The 9,261-nt window shown below is 36.8% G+C and overlaps 1 long non-coding RNA gene across 3 annotated transcripts; it reads right to left on the reverse strand.

Moving 5' to 3' along the window:
• Positions 1 to 6,405: 6,405 nt before the first annotated feature.
• On the reverse strand, positions 6,406 to 8,696 carry LOC145104029 (uncharacterized). 3 transcript variants are annotated; one of them, XR_013706984.1, is made up of 4 exons: positions 8,133 to 8,696; positions 7,869 to 8,031; positions 6,644 to 7,784; positions 6,406 to 6,557 (listed from the first exon to the last, which is right to left on the reverse strand). It is a non-coding gene; the product is annotated as an uncharacterized LOC145104029 (long non-coding RNA). The 3 variants fall into 3 exon arrangements; XR_013706983.1 differs by having other exon boundaries at positions 6,644 to 7,799; positions 7,869 to 8,696; XR_013706982.1 differs by having other exon boundaries at positions 7,869 to 8,695.
• Between the last annotated feature and the right edge of the window lie 565 nt (positions 8,697 to 9,261).

Consider the following 9,261-nt stretch of genomic DNA (forward strand, 5'->3'; position numbering starts at 1 on the left):
GCTTAGATTGAGATTTTAATCTACTTTAGTCAAGGATATATAAGAATGTTATGTTGGAATGGTTCAACATAAGGAAATTCTATATATGTTGCGTTCTCAAAATTCAATTATGATTACGGCATACCTCTTCATAGTTCGAATTGTGAGAATATGGCAAATAAAAAAATTTATAGCATGAATCATGTCTCATATGCTTCGGGTATAGGATCGATTACATGAGCTATAATAGTTCTCCTTTCTAAATTTTCCTAATGCTTAGGGCATTAAGAGGGGAAAAAGGATTAGAACTAGATATGACTAAAATGATTAAGCAAATTGTCGAGGATAATCTGAGGTTTACCAAAGATTGGTTGCTCATGGACAATTAGAAGTATAGAGTAAGGACCATATTGACATATTTTAAAAAAAGGCAACTCTTGTTCAGAAGTGATGGTCAAAATGGTAATATGGAATTGTTTCCATAGGTGGATTCTTTGAATCTGTGTAAGATTAGAGAACTTAATGCAAGAAGGATGTTCAAAGGAATGTACTTTGAATTTGAGACTTCGTTTCCATGGAATTGATCTCCATTGGAATTCTTTGTAATGTTTGTTGCCAAGTCTTTGTGACTTTTGGGTATAGTCATTACAAGAGGATCATTGCATATAAGTTTAGAATCTAACATATTATAGTAAATGACAAGAGGATTGGGATTGTGAAATGAGCATCATTGAAATATTGTCAATCGATCTGTTTCACAAAGAGAGGACCACATGTAAACATAGTGTGCATACTTGGAGTATGGCATATCTATTGTTTGGACGAACATAGTGTGCATGCTTGGAGCATGGCATGACTATTGTTTCAATTCAAGTATTAAGTTGATTAATCGAAACATGAATAATGAGTAATCAATATGATGCTTAGATAAAAGGTGTTTTTTATTTACACTCAAAGTGTTGGGACCATATAGGATTAGTATTATTCTTGTGTTTCACTTTGCATGTTTTGACTTCCAGAATAACTAGGTCATTCTTCCCGACTGACTAAGTTATTCAAACCATCCACAGTCGGTCATATGTTGGAAGTAGATATGAATCAAGACTGTCATGAATTTGGCTTGTATAATTTGTCTAATGTTCATTAGACATAGCAGTGGTTGCTACAACATTCATGAGTGCTCATAAGTTCTGAGTATTGGATTCAACCCACGCTCATTTGAATCACTTCATGGATTTTATCACGAGTGAATCATGAGACGATAATATCTTATATTCTTCAAACCTAGAGATATGAGTTGTTGACTATGAGTTGGTTATACATTGATTGCACGAAAACGCATTGGTAAATCGATGTTATAAAACGTGCCTTTGTGTATGATTCAACAAGTAGTCAGTACAAGCATATGAGTCGAAGTTTATCAATTCCTTTTACCCTCAACGGGATAAAAGCGATATCTGTGGGCCCCTCGATGATTTAATGATGACAAAATGTAAGTGCTCGGCCGGGCCTGGACTGATTTGATTTGTTCAATTAGTCAGTAGTCATAAATCGGAAATCGGGAAACAACAAATGGACAGAGAGAATGATTATAATCCATGTCTCAGTCCATATGATATCTAGAATGGAGGAATATATGATCACTTATCTAATGGATGCGTCATTAATTTGTTCAGAGTTCGGCAGCAGCTTTTAAGAGCTACGATTGTTGGTCAGGTTGTGAAGGCATACTTGCAATAATAGTTATTAGACTTATCCAAGTGGGAGACTGTTGGATTAGTGTCTAAGTCCATAACTATAATTGGTATATTCTTGACCCAACTTGGCATGGTCCATTTGGGTTGCATGGCATCATGCATTTGGATAGACTAAAATGAGAGAAATAACACTTAAGGTTTATTAATATATTATAAGTTCTGATATATTAATAAGATTATTTAATTAGTATTGGTCAAGAATTAATCTAGAATTAATTAAGTGATCAAAAGAAGACTAATTAAATATATGGGTTGATTGTGTAAATCATCCATACTTGTATAGTGGGCTAAGACTCCATGGATTATCAAGTTGGGCTAAAACCCATAGGATGCTCCATGGTGTATTTGAACCCATGGATCCAAGGAAATGGAAAGCCATGACAATTAGGGTTCACCCTAATTGTGACACTATATAAAGATCATATTCTTGGGAAAAATCGGCCACAAGTGTGTGAAGAAAAGGGCAAGCCGATTTTCATGAAGTGTGCATTTTCTCTCAAGTTATTCCAAATGTTCATGGTGTTGTGTGAACCATTTGAGGTGTCACATTTGGGGCACTAGGATCTTGAGCTCCATGGAATCAAGCTCCAAACAAAAGGTATGTAATTCTACTAGAATTTATATTATATGTACTTTATATTATGCTAGTTAGAACAATACCTTGGAAAATTGATATTTGCATGTATAATAGAGAAAACATAGATCCAAGGTATTTATGGTTGCATGTACACCATAGGAGTGTTAGAATGCTAAAAACCCAACACCGTAGTACTCACCAGTCAGCGAGAGGGTGTTGTGATGAAGTACTCTCTGGTCAGAGAGCGACACGGAAGGGTTTCAGGCTTGGGTAGCCCTAATATTTGAGTTTTTGGAAGCCTGGTGGTCGAACCAGGGGCGAGACTGGGGTCTCCATATTTGTCGGGAATCGTTATACTCTGAATCGAGTTGTGGTTGTCGCAACCCAAGGGAATTGGAGAAGTGGTATGCGCGTGGGTTGCGGGTCGTGGGTCATGGTTTGAGTGCTTTAGTGGGACGAATGGTTTCAATTATATGTCGGACCAGCCGTTTGAGTTGAGTTTGGCTCTAGCGGTGTATTGAGTAGGCAAGATGAGATTCTGAAAATTCAGATGGGTTTCATTTGAGTGGTAATGATTTCCATCTGATGTTTTTATACTTGGGAGGGTCGGTTCGTTGATTATGGAGGACCACGAGACATATGGGACGGATAAGTGATAGACGACGGAGGTCGGAAGTGAGGCGACATCAGATAGACTGTAGTACTCGCTCAAGGTAAGCGAACATTGTGATTTTGTGTGCCATATGATGGGTTGAGATAGCGAATGTGATTCGGAAGACTCTAAAGTCGTTTTATTGGGTGTGCAAGGAGTAGCCTTGGAGGTTTAACTGTGGAATCGGGAACTGATCTGGTACTCAATGATGGAAGGGACTTTTGAGAGGAAGCAGGAGCTAATGATGGATAGTATCAGAGGGCAGTTCCGACCGGGTTTGGTCGATCTTCTGTGTCTGAGGACAGAGTAGTGGGGTTCATTTTTCAAAGGGTTCTGATTGGTTTCGGTTGCCTTGGGGAGATCGTCTATTGTTGTGATTTTCGGGTACACTTCTCGGGTTGTTGATTTGATCTGAGTATTGGCAAGGAGTGATTTCGAGGGCGAAATCAAATTTAAGTGGGGGAGAATTGTAACATCCTGTTTCAGATTGTTTTACAATTCCAGGCTCGGCGGTCGTAATCTGAGTATGAGAAAGTTATGAGATTTTGAAAGAGAAAGGTTTAGGCCTTCTTGGATATGGATAAGGTGGATCGTGGGTGAGAAAAGGGTTCGAGTTGTTCTTTAGGACCCAAGATTATCGACAAAGGTGTTGGTTTGGGCTTTTCATGAATTTTGGACCTAAGCTCGAGTGGGCTCTAGAATATATAAAGTTGATAGAAGTGTAGAGCATCTCGTTACCTTTTCGTGGATATAAAGTTTGTCGAAAACGGACATCAAGTGAGGAATATATGACACTTGGAAGTTTTTGGCATAAATGGTCCCTTAAGGAGAAAAGTTGGCATGGAAGGTCATGCATGTGAAATGGAAGCGCGTGGGTACGCCCAGCGTAAGGCTGGGTTACGCCCAGCGTATAAGGGAAATGGTCGCGTGTGCTCCTTGGCGTACGCCCATCGCACAGGAGGTACGCCCAACGTACGTCCAGAGTCCAGAAACCCTAAATTTAGGGCGTGCCACTATATATAGAACATTATGGTTCAAACCCTAGCCTCCATGTTTGTTCCCTAACCTCAGAGAAACCCTAGAACGTCGCATATCTTCATCCTTGGATGATTTGGTCTTCAAGAGGTTTATTTTGGTGGTATGAGCTTGGAATGGGCAAAAGAGGAAGTTGGCAAGGAAGAGCTTGGGAGTTTGGAGCTCATAGATTTGGATCATCATCATCATTTGGAGCTCTTTTGAGGTATAAAGTTCATAGCTTTCCTTAAGCATGCTTAGATCTAGTGTTGTTTGATTTTGGAGTTCCTTTGGTCCCAAGATTTGAGCTTTATGATGCAAATTCGACTCCTAGTCTTGGAGTTGCTATTTTCAGTTCTAGATGAGTCCCTAAGGCAGAAAGTTGCCATCTTGATATCCCATTTGTGTTCATGCATGATATGTAGCCCTTATGATGGAAGTATGTTGTTACCTTTTGAGTTTGAGCTTATTTGGTGGATTGCAAGTCACCAAGATTATGACTTTAAGGATTAAGAGGATAATAAGGACCTGGATCTGAATTTGTAGCCTCTGGAATGAAGTAATAAGCACTTAATGGAAAAAGGGCTTAACAGGAGGATTACACTGAGCGTACGTGCAGGTACGCCCAGCGTACTCTCCATCGAGTCAATACGCCTAGCGTACATAGGAGTACGCCCCGCGTAACTTGTCTGTGTTGGACTTTGTGTTGTGGGCCGTGCTTTGGGCCATGCTTTGGGTCTCTAGGCTGTTGGGCCATCTTTAGTCTGAAGCTATGGGCCAAGGATATATTTGGGCTTGGGGTAAGGCCCATTGGAGGGAGTGGGCCCAATTTAGCAAAGTGGGCCATTAGTGAGCTTGGGGAGTTTATCTAAGGTTGGGCTTGCCTTTTTGATTGAGAACTGGGCCTTGGTGGGCCCAATGGGTTTTAGGTCATTAATGGGCTGGTCAGTGGGCTACATTTAGAGCTAAAGAGTGAGAGTTGGACTTAGTTCCTAATTGGGATAAATGTGGGCCTTGGCACAGAGTTAGAGGCCGGTGTGTAGCAGCAGCGTTGCTAGAGGTTGTTCATCATACGAGGTGAGTCTTCTCACTATACTTTATCTTGAGTGGTAGTAATGTGTGACCGGAAGGTCCTATGTGCTTACATTGAGTATTACGTTATCCTGCTTTATGTGTTATGTTGTGCATTATTTCTTTGTGATTTATGCCATGCGGAGCTTTATAGACCGGACCAGAGGGTCCAACGATTTATGAGGTCAGAGGGTCCTCAACCAGACCGGACCGGAGGGTCCAACGAGCTAGACCGGACCAGAGGGTCCAACGAGCTATGAGACTGGAGGGTCCCGCTGAGACACATTGACCGGAGGGTCTTACAGAGTATAGCCTCGAGTGGCTAATGTGATATGTGTGGTATTTTGGGGAACTCAATAAGCATTTATGTTTACCGTGTTATGTGATATGTGTTTCAGGTACTACCGAGGATCGCGGGAAGGCGCCGGCATGATTTATACACACTGACAGAGGATTATGTTTTGAGATTCTGGGATATGTTTTATTGTGATGACATTTGATACATATGAGATTTTGAGAATATTATATGAGTTTTATTGTGGTTGAAAAATGAAAAAAAAATGTTTAAAATTTTACGTCGTTACAAAAATTAAATGGACTCATGATAACAACCATAATCATAAACAATTCAGATCGTTGTTAATTAGTTGTCATTTATCCATTTTCATATTTGAAGTCTTATATAACTGAGGTTTAAACTTTGGGATGATTATTAGTGAATGGAAAACTATTTTCCTTTCTTATTGTAAATTATTCGAATATGTTTAAATCAAAACTATGTATTTTTTAAGATACAAATCAAAATTACTTAGATAAGATTTGTTCATCAATGTTTGGTTCATTATTCTCCTTTAAGGTATAAGATCTATGGGTTACGGTTTACAATCTATGGTTTAAAACTTTAAGGTTTACATTGTTATCTTTGGATAGATATTAAAAATGTGGTCATTTTTCTAAATAATGACCTCATTTTTTTGTGATTAAGATTTAAACTTATAAAAAATTGTTTGCCATAAAATAAAAAAACTTTAAAATAGATATTATTTGCAAATTGATCGTCATTTCTTGTTTTGCACATGATTAAGTTATTTGATATTTATTAAAAATAATTAATTAAATATCACATAATTTTAACAATACACTATTTCACACCACATGATAATACACCGAAACTATTGGGAAACTATAGAACAATTTGTAAAAATATATTACACATTACTCCATTTTTCAGACTACATATTATCTAAAAATATAATTTCTCTTATTTCGACGGGTTATCACTTATCTGTCGTATAATCACGCAAAGCAAATAAAAAAAATATCAAATCTTACTTAAATATACTTGGCAAGAGATCTTAAATTAACATTGTTTGAAACATGTGATTCCTTGAAGAATTGTTGTGAAATACAAAGCAATATATAGTAGTGCATTCTCGTAACCAGTTGCATTTCCAACAAACACATCCATACTAAAACTCTCCCTTAGCTTTCCACATGCCCTTTGGGACTGTTGACAATTTTCGATTCACTATAAGTTTTTTTTAATACAAATTATAAGCAAGATGATCAATAAAACGTATAATAGATGAGTACCTGTATGTAGTTTATGGATGGTATTATGCCCTTTGGGACTGTTATCAGCTTCTAAAAAAAGTTGTGTGCAATATGTTCTACCAAGGGCAAAATCGTCCATGTTTGTAGTGTGAACATCTCAACCAAACAAAGCAGAACCATTCTAATTATATAAATTCTTCCCGCCAGCTGTGGCAACCTCATTACATTTTAATACTCGAGAAGCACTTATATAAAAGGATGATAGGAACAGGAACATGAACATCATTGATGAAAGAGTTTCTCTGTATCGGCAACAACATAAGTGTCTGCACCTGTGAAACTTGTGAAAGTATGATAATAAAAAGCAAATAGAAATAAAACGCACAACATGAATAATTAGCAAGAACTCTTCTAGCTAGACGCCATACCACTTGTATTCTTGACTTTGATGATCAACTAACTCTTAAATAATGCAAAAGAACCAAAATAAAAATGGAAAATATTATGAAAGTGAGTTATAAATTAGAAAAAAGAAACTCACGGGATAGAAGAAGGAGGCAGAGCTGAGAGGCAGTCATATAAAACATAAATCAAAGAAATATAATTAATTTAGCTTTTAGAGTAATTTGAACACAGCCAGTATGTGAAGTACAATTTAGATTGTCCAAGAGAGAAGCAGGCAGTGGTATGTTTATGAAGACATACAGATTAAGTTATGCATGTGAAAGTTGTGATTTTTCTATAAACGATTAAAACAATCCTATTAATATTATTGTCCTTGATCGACACAAATTCCCCCCTGGTTGCTCTGGTAGTAAAGGTCCAAATCCACAAAAGGAAAACCAACTTTCGGTAAAAGTTAACAACACGATTGTAAATTTTTTATAGAGAAAAAGAGGGAGAGAATGAGAGACAGACCGATTGAGGCGATAAGAGGAATTAATAAGATTCAATCACGATCATTACAAAATATATTTTTGTTAACTTGAACCAAAACATATGCAAATAGAATTAGCAAGATTCAATCACAATACATTACAATTCAAAAATCAGACTTACCTTGGATTCCACCTCAAAGGACGACCAAAATAGAATGAAACATCACATTGTTGCAAAATGAACCAAAAAATCGGACTTACCAGAGATCCCAACTTTCCCAACTCAAAAACCGGATTCGTTTCTGTTGCAAAATAAACTAAAAAATAAGAAAAAAATGAGCATATGTTGAGATAGGGAAGAGATACAAAAAAGCTTAAAGCCCTACCATTTGATGTACCGCATCTAACAGTTCCACCATAGATCTCGGAGCTATCATGTGCGAATCCAACTCAAGATACGACCAAATAAGAACGTGTCTGATGGTTGTCACGACGGTGATGGCTAATCATGTGAAGGCAATGGTAGGGAATATGAACCCGTGAATAGATCTAAAAAGACTCATTTATAGATGAAGATGGGAAATCAAGTTGTATTTACTGATGAGACCATAAGTCGATTAAGGGCTGGAAAACATAGATTGGTAGAATACCTGAGATGGTGAGACGACGAACACGTTTACTTGCAAATCAACGACATTAAATCAAAAAAATTAGGAATTTCAAACCAAAAAAAAAAAACAAAACAGAAGAGAAGAGAATCAAGTATTCAAGGATTAGAAGAGAGGGGAGATACATAGAATAGGGTTTCCACACCAATTTGATTGATATCCCATAGAAGAGGAGGGGAAATAAAAATTTCAAAAAAATTCAAATCCCTTTGTCCTCAAATCACTCTAAATAGAATCAGTTGCAACTTTCAATCAATTCAATTATGGTATAATAATGTTGCATAGATGAAATTGCAGTAGGCGGGAAACAAAAGACGCAGGGAAATATGAGGAAGCCACGTGGCAAAATAGATATGTAGAAAGAGGACATGTGGCCTCTTTAAGTTTATTTTATTGGAGGAGGTGGAGGTAGATGTGAAAGAACATGTTTAAGCTTTAATTGCCCCTTCCATAACCCTAGAGTCTGCTGATCCATCTCCTTCTCCTTGTATGGACATGATGTCAAGGCAAGCTAAGAAGGAAGGAAGTTAAGATTGAACAATTGAAAAGTCACTTTTATTATGTCGATATGTGTGGATCAACTTTACAAGCTATTTGCACTTGATAACTTGTATCCAAATATTGAAATATTATTCTAGACATCATATGGTTGCGTTTTGATCTAATTGGTTCTAGTTGGATCCATGACTTTTCGGGATTAAAATTTTTAAAATATTGTTTTGTTTCGGTTGCTATTTTTGATCTATATGTTTATATGTCAAATCCCTAACAACTATATTATAGCCGCTTTTAATCCATTAGATCATATTATTATTTTCTTTTTTATATTACTCTTGAATCTTGAATGTGTTCTTTATGTTCTTCAAAAAAAAAAAAAAAACTATTTAATAGTTTAAAATTGGAGTAAAAAAAAACGTTATCATACACTTCTTGAAATAATTTAGCAAGTTATAACAGTTGCACAAGCACACTAGCATGATATACGCCCAATGAATCTTTGAGCATAATATATCGTAGCGCATGTTATACAGTCTCACTTTTATTATACATTTATAATTTATATGTGTTTAGTTGGTCTTAAAATAGCTTAATATACACTAACATACCCAAT

The sequence above is a fragment of the Lactuca virosa genome, chromosome 4 (genome assembly GCF_052849685.1).
Source record: "Lactuca virosa cultivar CGN04683 chromosome 4, Lactuca_virosa_CGN04683_v6, whole genome shotgun sequence".
In the NCBI taxonomy this organism is placed as follows: domain Eukaryota; kingdom Viridiplantae; phylum Streptophyta; class Magnoliopsida; order Asterales; family Asteraceae; genus Lactuca; species Lactuca virosa.